Raw genomic sequence first — 12804 nt, forward strand, 5'->3', positions numbered from 1 at the left:
GTTGTTGTTTTTTAAGGGCACCTGACCCAAGAGGACTTCCCACCAGGGCAAGACGACCACAGCAAAGAGACTAGAGATGGAAGCATAAACTAGGAGGGGAGGGGGAAGTGGGGAGGGCCATGGCTGCTTATAGGGAGCAGAGGGAAGGCAAAGCGGGGTGGGCCCTCTGAAAAACCCCTGAAGGCATCTCAGAGAGAAAGAATCACCTTTAAGGATCTGCCAAATGGGAGTAACTTTACTCATGCTTCCTTCCAGTTCTTTCTCCCTCTCAGTGACACTTTCCAAGCCTGGAGGAGGAGAGAGGGGAGAAGGACAGGGATAAGGTAGGAAAATAAGAGAGAAGCAGACCCCATCATCCCCACCTTTAGGATTCCCTGCCAGATGCTCCTAAGTTCCGAGAGAGGAGATGAAGTTTAAAGTCATGACTATAAAACTGGCCTCAACATTCTGGTATTGAACCAAGACTGATCTTATGACTAAAAGTGACAAGAGGGCCCCCATTAGGGGCCTGAGATTTCGTTCATGGAACAGGAGAAAACAAACAAACAAACAAACAAACAAACAAACAAACAAGCAAAAGATGAATGTTGGAATGTCCTTTACTCAGCTCTGGTCTTCCAGTGTAAGGGTTGTACAAGGTTGTAGAAGGAAACACACAAAGTCTAAGAGGGGAAAGAGGTTTACAGCATTATAATCCAACGTACTAAAAAGTAGAACTACTGTGGGGGGGACGTATGTGATGGAGAAAGAGGAAGATATATGGAAGGCTTCAGACTCTTTTAGATGTTCAACTAGGGTTGCCAAATAAAATACAGAACATCCAATTACATTTTAATTTCAGATAAATAACAAATCAATGTGTTAGTATAAGATTGTCCCATGCAATATTTTTATTTGCTAAATCTGGTAAAGCTATGTTCGTGGGACAGAGATTGGCCCTGGAGCCCCCCCCCCTTTTTATGTTTATTTATCCATTTTGAGAGAGAGGGTGTGAGAGAGCGAGCAGGGGAGGGGCAGAGAGAGGAAGAGAGAGAATCCCAAGCAGGCTCTGTGCCTTCAACGTGCAGCCCAATGCAAGGCTCGAACCCATGAACCCTGAGATCGTGATCTGAACCGAAATCAAGAGTCGGATGCCTAACCAAATGAGCCACCCAGGAGCCTCTGGAATCCCTCTTATTGATGTAACCTGTCCTCCTTATTGCTCTTGTTCTGCCTGGACTTTGGGTTCTGCAGACACATCTGGTCACACCTGGACCACTATATACCCACCACTCACCTATTGCTGCTGGGTATAGCTACCTCACAGAGAAATCCTGAGAATCCAAATGAGGTCATCTCAATATCACCTCTATGCTGTGACTTATAAACGGTCTGTCTCCAACACTAACCTTGCTGCTTGAGCTCCAGAGTAGTTGGTGGGAGTAGCCAACTACCATGTGGATGGAGTGCAGACAGTCAGATACGACATATCCCTAACGGAACTAACAATTCCCCAAATTTCTGCCCCAAACCACTCCTTCTTGAGTCTTCTCCCATCTGGGCTAATGGTGGTGCACGGTTGATCAAGCCAAAGACCCAGGCATAACCCTTGGGTCAACTCTCTTTTCTCACTCCCCGTGTGTAATCCATGGCAAGTCCTACCTCTAACTGTGTTCCAGATCTAGCCCTCTGAACTATGCCCACAACCAGCATCCTAGTCCAAGGCTTCGCCCTCTGCTCTCCTTCTGTCGCCTCTCTCTACTTCCCCTGTCATCCACTCTTGTCACCCCGCACAGCAGCCAGGGGGACCCTTTACAAAAGTAAAATGGATGTTATTCCCTGCTTATAATCTTCAAACCTCTTCCCACTGCCCTTAAATAAAATCCGTACCCTCTATCCCCACCCTCAAGGTCCTGCATCCTCTGTTTCTTCTGAGCCCCCTTGTCATCCATATTCCGCCTTTGTTCACTACACTTCAACCCCACTGGACTTCTTTCTACCCACCAAAGAGGGCAAGGTCACCCACCAGCTGCTCGCTCCATGGGGCTCTCCCCCTTTGACCGCTGCATGACTGGCTCCTTGCGATTGCTCAAGCATCCTCTCCAAGAAACCCCCCTGACCTCTCTTCTCGATATTCTGTCCTATTTCCTTCTTAACTAGTCACCATTGCCTGGAATTAACCTATTTACTTGCTTCCCAAGCAGAAATCAAAATCCTTGCTGAAGTCATGATAGTGAATATCTCTTACCTCCCCCTCAAACCAGAGACTCGTCATTCTGTCATAGGAGGAGATTAATTTAGTCTGACAGGATTTGTTCTTCGCAAAGCCATGCTGTTTACTACTGCTCTTGTTCAAATATTCATCAAAAGGTTTCACAATTATTTTCTTCCAGCTTCTTTCTTGATATGGAGGTTGTGTCTGTCAGTCTGAAGACATCTGGATTATTCTTTTTGTAAATAGGCAACTTACTGTTTTTGTTAGTGTTCAAACTTCTCCACAAATTCTCTAAAAACCAATGCTTCCCCATACATAAAATTGTCAATAAGCAAAACTTGTGGACACGGATGCCCCAGATTTTTTTCCCCTTAGTCTTAGATTCAATTCATACCTCCAAAGTCAAATCACATAGTGTTGTTCCAATAGAGATGAATCCATGGATGGATACAAAATTGTTTTTAAATGCCTCCACCCTGTAGGTATCATTTAAGGTCAGATTTCTATGTCTGTTTAATGAACAAAAATCTTTCATTTATATATTTTATTACTAAGACATTTAGTCTTTTTAAATTTTCCTCTATGAACTTTGCTCTATGAACATTTTACCTACTAAATGGCAGTATTTCTTCATGGTTCTCCTTGTAAACTGCCCTACTTTCAGCCCCATATTATTCTTATATTCCATATCCTATAAAGTATTTTGCTTAGTCAATTCGTTATCCTTTTATGTTTTTTCTGTTTTTCCATATATGGAAATTACTATATTGTTCTTTTAAAAGTATATGCAAGAAATGTCCAGTCTTCTTCCTCTGGCTTCATTTTATATTTCATTTTCAGTTTCTACAAATTCAATTCGTATATCTTTAAATTGTATTTTTTTTTCATTTTTTATATTTTTCATTTTTTTAAAGCAGGCTGCACGCCCAGCATAGAGCCCGACATGGGACTTGATGTTATCACCCTGAGATCAAGCTCTGAGCTGAGATCAAGAGTCAGATGCTTAACTGATGGAATCACCCAGGCATTGATTTGGAATCACCCCAAAATGCATTTTAATTATTTGTTCACAAATCTTAGTCTGTTCAGTATAAAATATCTTAGGAGAAAAACCAGACCCTTCTTGTTTCCAAACACTGAAAGTCAATCGAGAGCGTCAGCAACAAAAGCCTATTATTTAGGCACCCACAGAAGGAGTCACTTGATCCCATACATATGCTGGGTCTCTCCCCTCTGTCCCTAAATCGGTCTGAGCCTGTCTTAGTCCATTTGGGCTGCCACACTACAACAAAAATACCAGCGAATGAGTGGCTTAAGCAACAAACATTTCTCTCTCACAGTTCAGGAGGCTAAGAAGTCTAAGGTCAAGGCGCTGGCAGATCTCTGAGCACCCTCTACTTGGTCTGCAGACGATCATTGTCTTACTGTGTCCTCATGTGGCAGAAGGAAGGAGCAAGCTATCTGAGGTCTCTTACATAAGGGTACTAATCCCTTATGGGCTCCACCCTCAGGACCTAATCACGTCCCCAAAGCCCCACCTCCTAACACCTTGGGGGTTAGGATTTCAGATATGAATTTTGGGCAGGACACAAACATTCAGCCCCGTCACAGAGCCTAAGGCAAGAAACCCTGCAGCTGTGGCCTCACAGTCTGAAGCAAACTTTTAATCGAGAAGGTTCTAAGTCCCTCTGGGCACAGCACCTCAGGCTCTGCCCTGGGTCCTATTCTGACTCCTTGTCTCTTTCTAGACTGAGAGTCTGCCTGACCTTTGTCAGGTCCCACCCCAGGCACAGGAACTTTGTCCCTAAATCATGCACTCGCCAGGGGTTGCTCCCACCTATGTCTGTAATTGCTACCAACCCTACTCATCTTCCCTCTATCCTGTGTCAGAGATTTTTGTTATGTCCTGGCTCTCTATTCTCTATCTCCTCCCCCTACCACACCTCCCCAAACCCGCAGCGCTACTAACTGCTGCGGTCACCTTTGGCTGGGCTCTACTGACCCTTAGAGTGGAGCTCCTCACCAATCGGGACCCCTCTCCTCTCTGAGAGAGATAAACAAACCTCTATTTGGTTTAGGCGGTTGTAGTTTGGGAACTTCTGTGTTACCGCAGCTTGGGCTTGACCCCTAACGTACACTATACATTAATACTAGATAAGAATATAAAGCCAAGGGTAAAGCAGATGTTTTAGGAAAGCCACTACCTTGAGAAAAAAGAAACCAGCAAAAACAGGAAAAATGACCTCAAGATACAAAAAATACAAGGTGTAGAATAAAGCTAAATAATAACAAGAGTAACAAGGAATATCATCACTCATTTTAGGATATCATGCCCATAAAACAAGAACAAGTGCCTATGCAAAAGGAATAATAAGAAAACACATAAGAATTCCTAGTAATTCAAATGTTAACCAAAATTAAAAGTTCAACCAAGTGTTGGGGCGCCTGGGTGGCGCAGTCGGTTGAGCGTCCGACTTCAGCCAGGTCACGATCTCGCGGTCCGTGAGTTCGAGCCCCGCGTCAGGCTCTGGGCTGATGGCTCGGAGCCTGGAGCCTGTTTCCGATTCTGTGTCTCCCTCTCTCTCTGCCCCTCCCCCGTTCATGTTCTGTCTCTCTCTGTCCCAAAAATAAATAAACGTTGAAAAAAAAAATTTAAAAAAAAAAGTTCAACCAAGTGTTATATGTTAAAACTGAGGGGCTTTCCTGGAAGTGGAATAAAAAGACAGAATTGAAACATAGGAGAGAAAGAGGAAAAACCTGGGGTCTCAATCTAGGAGATATGGCATCTAGCTCATAGTAGTTAAAAGACAAAAGAATGAAGGAAATAAAGGGAGCAAATTGTCAAACCATATTACAGAACTGAAGTGTCCAAGTAGAGAGTTTGAGGTGGCATGAGGAACATTGGCTCCACTGTGTTTGAGCTCTACCTGAAAGAAGAGAGTGTCTTCTGTTTGATAACAATGTGCCCATTAAGCACTGGGGGAAGGGGGGGCAGGTAGTACTGGGGAAAACAAGGACCAGTTGGAAGACTGATGTGAGAGTTGAAAAACCTTGAAGTAACCCCATCATTACCATTTAGCGTCATCAGTACAATCAGGAAAGGACCTAGCCCAAACTTCCTTATCCAAGTCTCTTAATTAGAACACTTAACAGCCCTAAGAAGCCAATAGGTCGCTGGGAGTGACCTAATTCATTGCGCGCAGAGCACTCTCGTTCCCAGTGCCTGGTCCATAGGAGGGAGTCAGTGGACATTGATTGAAAGAAGCAACGAATGAACTACTAAGTGAACAAAGAGCTCTCCTGCAATGGTAGTATGGGGAGGCTACTTGGGAAGAGGAGGTCTTCTGTGTCAAGATTTGTGTTCTTCTGTTCAGCAGGTGAGTAAGAAGGGCCAGAAAGACAGAGAAAGATAGGGACAGGGACAAAGTAGAACCATGAGGAGTGATACCATGTCAGGAGTGCAGCCACAAGACTGAGCAGGGAAAGCTAGCAGCCCTGGGGAAATGTCAAATTAGGTGAGTTAGCAATAATGGAGAACTTCAATAGCCCACGCACAGATATAGATGAGTTTGGGGATAAGAACCAGTCATTTTATTTTTTTTTGATGTTTATTTATTTGTTTTTGAGAGAGACAAAGTGCAAGCTGTGAGAGGCAGAGAGAGAGGCAGAGAGAGAATCCCAAGCAGGCTCTGTGCTGACAGCAGGCTCTATCCCATCATGAGATCATGACCTGAGTGAAAATCAGGAATCGGATGCTTGACTGACTGAGCCACCTAGGCGCCCCCAAAGCCAGTCATTTTAGAGACCACAAGAAAAGGAAACCTGCCAGACAGTTTACCAAAGTGTTAAGAGAAATGGGTGCTGAGAAACCCAGTGTAACAGTAATCACAGTACAATTAAATTCAGTGTTCTGAAGAAGAGAACAAGCCTGTCCCTCCCATCAGAATATAGAGCACTGACAATGAAGAAAGCAGTCTTTGGAAAAAGAGCAAATAACTAGAGCAGAAATCTCATATTTTCAAAATATCTTAGTAAAAACATAAGGTAAATGTAAGAGATACATGACAAATACAAAAGGTTATATTCTGTAACAAAAATCCTTTGTGACTAGGTGGCAGAGTATGGCCAATGAGATGGGGAAGGGGCTGGAGAAGAAAGGGAAGGGAAGGGAAGGGAAGGGAAGGGAAGGACAGGACAGGACAGGACAGGACAGGACAGGACAGGACAGGAAAGGAAAGGAAAGGAAAGGAAAGGAAAGGAAAGGAAAGGAAAGGAGAGGAGAGAAAGGAGCTTTTATAGCTAGGTTAGTTGACTCCTCTTCGGGGCTATGTAAATTACACTGAGACAGAAATTAAATTAATGATGAAACTAGTTGGGGTGCCTGAGTGGCTCAGTCAGTTAGGTGTCTGACTCTTGATTGTGGCTCAGGTCATGATATCATGGTTCATGGGATCAATCCCTGGGGCAGGTTCCACACTGAGCATGGAGCCTGCTTGAGATTCTCTCTCTCTCTCTCTCTCTCTCTCTCTCTCTCTCTCTGCCCCTCCCCCCTGCTTGTTCTGGCTCTCTATAATAATAATAATAATAATAATAATAATAATAATAATAAGGCTAGCTATCATTTCTTGAGAACTTTTCATGAAGTGAACATGGAACCAGCTAAAAACACATTCCTTCCCCCTAGCTAGATTTAAGCTCTGGGACATGTTAAGTTTAGATTTAATTCAAGGCACAAGAGGAAACTGTTGAAAGGTTTTAAGCAAGAAAGTAACATGATATGATCTTTTTGTATAATAAGACACATTTTTTTCTTATCGTTCTCATTGTTAAATTTCTTTAGGTGGTAAACTCTTTAAAAGCAAAACTAATAACCATGTGTTGTGAAGTTTATAATACATGTTATAATGTTATGTAAAATGTTTGACAACAGTAGCACAATGGATGGGAGGGGGAAATGGAAGTATACAAGGTTCCTACCCTAGATATGAAGTGGTGTGATATTATTTGCAGTCTGAACTGTGAAAGTTAAAGATTTATCTTTTTAATCGTAAAGGTACCACAGAAAATAAATGAGTAAAACAGAGGTATAGCTAATATACCAAAAAAAAAAAAAAGACACAAAATACAATAATAAAAATTCCTGGGGCACCTGGGTGGCTCAATCAGTTAAGCATCTGACTCTTGATTTTTGCTCAGGTCACGATCCCAGGGTCATAGTATGGAGCCCCATGTGGGGCTCCATGCTGAGCGTGAGCCTGCTTGGGATTCTCCCTCTTTCTCTTCCTCTGCTCCTCTCCCCCACTTGCTCTCTTTCAAAAGGAAAAAACAAAAAAAGAAAAGAAAAAAAAAAAAAAACCTTGACTGATCCAGAGGAAGGAAGGCAAAAAAGAGGAAAGCAGAAAGAACAAATGGGACAAACAATACAAATAGCAAGATGGTGATTTAAACAACAAGTCACTAAATGCATTAAATATAAATGGTCTAAACATTCCAATTAAAAGGCAGATGGATACAATTACCTTTCTTTCTAATTCCTCTTCCTCTCCCTTTTTCCCACCTCTTTTTCTTTCTCTCTCTCCTCAACCCCCATCCCCTGCCCCCAAGGACTTTCTCCTCTCTCCTCCCTTCTCTCACCTCTTCCACTCTGTCTCTCCCCTCCATTTCTCTCCTCACCTCTTCTCTGTCTCCTTACCTTTCTTCCCCACTCTCTCTCCCTTGACATCTTTATACGTCCGTCACCTTTTCTCTGTTTTTTTCAAGACCCTTGTCCTCTTTGGGACCAACCAAAAGAACTCTAAGTTCTTCTCATTTTCTCATGCCAAGAAATTGATTATCCAGACTAGGCTCCAGAGGCACAATCTTGATGACCTATAAGATCCTCTCCCTTACCATCCCACCTTCCTCCTTAGCCAGTCAGCCAAAACTTCCCATTGTTTTTCTTCCTCTTACATCTGTATCACTGAGCAACTATAAATGTATGGAGAAAAGGTGTACCAAAGAACAGAAAATAGGTAGAAAAGAGATTATCTTTCTTTACCATGATAATTATGCTAAGTTCACTTTTCCACACACCTTGGGAGTTCATGACATGCTCTCAGACTACTAAGTAAATAAGGAAACATCAATATTAATCTCATCTATCCCACTGTACTAGTTTCTAAGGGTTGCATAGCAAATTATATCAAACTGGGTGTCCTAAACAACAGAAATGTATTCTCACCCAGTTCTGGAGGCCAGAAGTATGAAATCAAGGTGCCAGCAGGCCATGCTCCCTCCAAAGTCTCTAGAAAAGAATCCATCCTTGCGTTTTCCAGTTCCTGTTGGTGTGCCTTGGCTCATGGAAGCAAAGCTCAAATCTCCGCTTCTCTTGACATGATATTCATATGGCCTTCCTCTCTGTATATAGATATCTTGGTGTCCTCTCTTCTTATAAGGGCATTGGATTTAGGGTCCACCTTAAAACCAGAACAATTCACTGTGATATCTCTAACTAATTACATCTGCAAAGATTCTACGTTCAAATAAAGTCACATTCTCAGGTTCTTGGTGGACTCTACCTACCATCCTGAAATATATAATAGCATTCGGGGATTAGCACTTTTACTTTAAATTTCAAATACTTTTTCCCTAAAATTTTCACCAAAGTTTGCCACGTTCTCCACTCATTCATTCACTCACTGAACAAGCATTTACTGCACATTGATCATTGCACTAGACGTAGGGGTGCGGGTCATTCACTCACTGAACAAGCATTTATTGCACGTTGACTATTGCACTAGACATAGGAGTGTGGGTCCTTTTAATAAACCTAAGTATTGCTGTTACTCTTGAGTTCTTCATCCTAATTTTGTATCTCTGATTTCCAAAGGGAGTTGTCTGCCAGACAGGGAATTTCTTCCAGGCTGGAGTTATTTTCACACTTCGGTTTTTAAATTAAAACAATAGTAAAGTGCACTGACATTTTGTTCCAAGAGCATGTGGAGTAATATTTTTATGGTTACTCTGGCAACCACAGAGGCATGAGTGGGCAGGCGGAAGGGAGCAGAAGGCTTGGCATCAGTAGCAGAGGGTGGAAGGAACACCTCTCTGTGGTGTGCTGGCTCTGGTCCTCACAGGACGAGGCCAGGAGTCCAGCTACTGCCCGGAAAATGGCCCAGATCCCTGGCCTGAATCATCATCCTATGACTGGAGAATGCGGACAGATTACTTTCTCAAGAAACTAGTGATAAACCAAAGGGTGTAGGAATTAAGAACGTGTTCTAAAAAAGAACTGTTTATACAGGGCTAGACGTCAGCACATGAAGGGCAGTCACTGGGAGCCCGGCTACTTGTAGGCACCAGGTACACGCGTCATCAAGTGCACAGAGGCGGACGCCCCGTCAAGGACTTGATTTTGCCAGTGGTACTGGATTCTGGGACAAAGTCTGAGCTGGGTCCTACTATCTCTAGTATCTCTACATTTAGGAAACATGGCTCTACCGTTAATTAGTCAGTCCCTATCTACTGTGGACCCAGTACACGCACAGCACTAAACCAGAGGCCTCGGAAATAAAAATAAATAGCAATTAAAAAAAAAAAGAACTACCCTAATCTGGACAAAGATATAATGCAAATGAACAATAAATTCATGCTTGTGTGATTCACACGTTTTACCCTGTAAGTCTGAAAAAAAAAAAAAAAAAAAAGGAATCGTGGGAAGGAAAGAAAATCCGAAATCCTGTTGGAAGTCAACATGTCTTAATAGTTAAGCGTGTGAGCTTGACCACTAAGCGTGGTCCTGGATTTGAATTTCAACTTTCCCTTACTCATTATATATCCTTGCAAGTCACCTATAGTTACTGACTCTGTTTCCTCAATTGCAAAAGGGAGGGGGAAATTCTTACCTCATGAGGGCATTGTGAGGATTAAATGAGAAAGCATTTCACGGGCACTAATACAATGTCTTGGCATATCACTGACACTCAATACATGGAACTGTCACTATTGTCATCATTCATAGATTCACTCCCACCCTTGTCATAACTTAGGACATGGACCCAGGTATGGTGGCCTGCTGCCAGCAGTATGGTGCTGGAAGGAATAACCAGGAGCTGGGATCACCAGGAGGCTATGGAAGCTAACTCCTAAGACCCAGCCTTCTGGAAGAGAGAAAGCACAATGATTGGATCATCAAGGTCAGAGACAACCTAGATATTCAGTCGTCAGCTGGGACCTATTCAGTAGGGTGCCTGGCTCCAACCACTTAGCCCGGAACTTACTGGGTGCCTACTACTGCACTGGATACCTTGTCAGAGGGTGGACAACATGGCCGGGGTGGGGTCAGCCAAAACTACTCCATAGAATGCTCCGAGGTTGGGAGGAAAAAAAGTGAGGAGTATAGGGAGGAGTCACCACACATGGAAGAAGCTGGTTTCCTCTGGGGACCCTGGTGTCACTCAGGACCCCACCTCACAGTCTTCATTATGAATCCTGATAGAGGAGGGGCAGAACCATTCATGCAGGTTAGTTAGAAACAGAAACTGGATTGGATCTTCACAAGAATGGTCCAGGGCCCAGGTGTGGGAAGCTGGGCAAAAGAAACATGGGGTGGCGAGAAACGTGGTGAGGAGGCTGCCCTTGGCCATGGCCCCTGAAACTCAGAGAAATCAACTTGGGTGAACAAGAAGTCGTTCTACCTCTCTGTTAGATTAGTCACCCAGTTACAATTATTTTTAAGATAGTGTTCTATTTATACACCAAAGAGCTAACTATGGAACTGTGTGACTCCGTAAGTATTCAAAAATATTCCACATGCACTGAAATGAAAATATGAATTATAACATAAAGCCAGGCCAGATTACCTCAACTTTCAGACTATCCTATCTAGAAAGTAGACAATACTAACATTCGATTGTTTTTTTTAATCACAGAATGAGAGAAAAATGTTCCCATCTGTCAATTTCTTAAAAAAACAAAAACTCAAATCGCTACAAGTATATGAAGTGATTTTGAATATAAATAATCACTTTTTCCAAATGTGGTCAAATTGGTTATATTCAAAACCACACTGAGATATCACCTCATGCCAGTCAGAGTGGCTAAAAGGAGCAAATCAGGAGACTATAGATGCTGGAGTGGATGCAGAGAAACAGGAACCCTCTTGCACTGTTGGTGGGAATGCAAACTGGTGCAGCCGCTCTGGAAAACAGTGTGGAGGTGCCTCAAAAAACTAAATATAGATCTACCCTATGACCCAGGAATAGCGCTCCTGGGAATTTACCCAAGGGATACAGGAGTGCTGATGCATAGGGGCACTTGTACCCCAATGTTTATAACAGCACTTTCAACAACAGCCAAATGATAGAAAGAGCCTAAATGTCCATCAACTGACGAATGGATAAAAAAGAAATGGTTTATATATACAATGGACTACTAGTTGGCAATGAGAAAGAATGAAATCTGGCCATTTGCAGCAACGTGGATGGAACTGGAGAGTGTTATGCTAAGTGAAATAAGTCATACAGAGAAAGACAGATACCATATGTTTTCACTCTTATGTGGATCCTGAGAAACTTAACAGAAGACCATGGGAGAGGGGAAGGGGGAAAAAAAAGTTACAGAGAGGGAAGGAGGCAAACCATAACAGACTTTTAAAAACTGAGAATAGGGGCGCCTGGGTGGCGCAGTCGGTTAAGCGTCCGACTTCAGCCAGGTCACGATCTCGCAGTCCATGAGTTCGAGCCCCGCGTCAGGCTCTGGGCTGATGGCTCAGAGCCTGGAGCCTGTTTCCGATTCTGTGTCTCCCTCTCTCTCTGCCCCTCCCCCGTTCATGCTCTGTCTCTCTCTGTCCCAAAAATAAATAAACGTTGAAAAAAAAAAAAAAACTGAGAATAAACTGAGAGTTGATGGGGGGTGGGAGGGAGGGGAAAGTGGGTGATGGGCATTGAGGAGGGCACCTGTTGGGATGAGCACTGGGTGTTGTATGGAAACCAATTTGACAACAAATTTCATATTAAAAAAAAAAGAACTAAAGGCAAGTGGTTTTATCTGGTCTCCAGTGAAACGATACAATTCTGACTTTCCTTGACTAATAGAACTGTCTGCCAAGTTGTCCGACTGAACATAGAAAATAGAGAATTAGGGCATAAGTGCTGTAACTTCCAGAACAATGGGTTTGTGGAGAGAGAATTGGAGACCTGAGTCCTATTCCCCTGCCCTGGACGACGAGAAGTGTTGAGAATGAGCTAAAGCACAGTTATGAATAAATAAGTGTTCTGGGAGAAGAGAGGGTTGGTCCTTTCCCTCAAGTGATTTAGCATCTAGCTGGTGTCACAAAATTGCAACCGAAGGACAGTGATCCCAGTAAGACAGTTTGCAAGAAGGTTCCACAGTGATGCACCATTCAGAGGAATGAGGGAAAGGGAGAGCCCATGGCATCCACCATGGGGCAGATGGTAGGCTGGCCCTGGACTGTTAGGGAAACTGCCGGTCGGGAAAGGGGAAATGCAGAGCACCTTCTGGATCAGGAGCCCCCCACGGGAGCATGGGTGGGAGCCAGCGTGGGGTTCTGGGAGACCCCGGGGATGGACCACGCACACAGAACTAGTTAGCCAGACCAGGGAGTCTCAACA

This window comes from Puma concolor, chromosome D2, assembly GCF_028749965.1.
Source record: "Puma concolor isolate L17-30 chromosome D2, mPumCon1.1.hap2, whole genome shotgun sequence".
Lineage (NCBI taxonomy): Eukaryota > Metazoa > Chordata > Mammalia > Carnivora > Felidae > Puma > Puma concolor.